Genomic DNA, 259 nt, shown 5'->3' on the forward strand with positions numbered 1-259 from the left:
CCCCCCAAATCCACAGACAGCATGACGGTGCTGAGCCCCAAAAGGGGGGAACAGGGCCCCCCCAGCCCCACAAATGCTGCCTGCATGGGGCTCCCAGCCCTGCCCTGATGCTGGGGGGTGCCAGCCCCCCCATGCACACGGGTGCCCCACTTCTGCTGGGTGTCGTCATCCCCCTCCCATCCCTTGTCCCCACTACAGGAAAAGGTACGGCTCCAATGAGACAGAGACGGGCACCCCCCCAATTTGTGAGAGCTCTGCC

This window comes from Egretta garzetta, unplaced genomic scaffold (assembly GCF_000687185.1).
Source record: "Egretta garzetta isolate BGI_Z169 unplaced genomic scaffold, ASM68718v1 scaffold4, whole genome shotgun sequence".
In the NCBI taxonomy this organism is placed as follows: domain Eukaryota; kingdom Metazoa; phylum Chordata; class Aves; order Pelecaniformes; family Ardeidae; genus Egretta; species Egretta garzetta.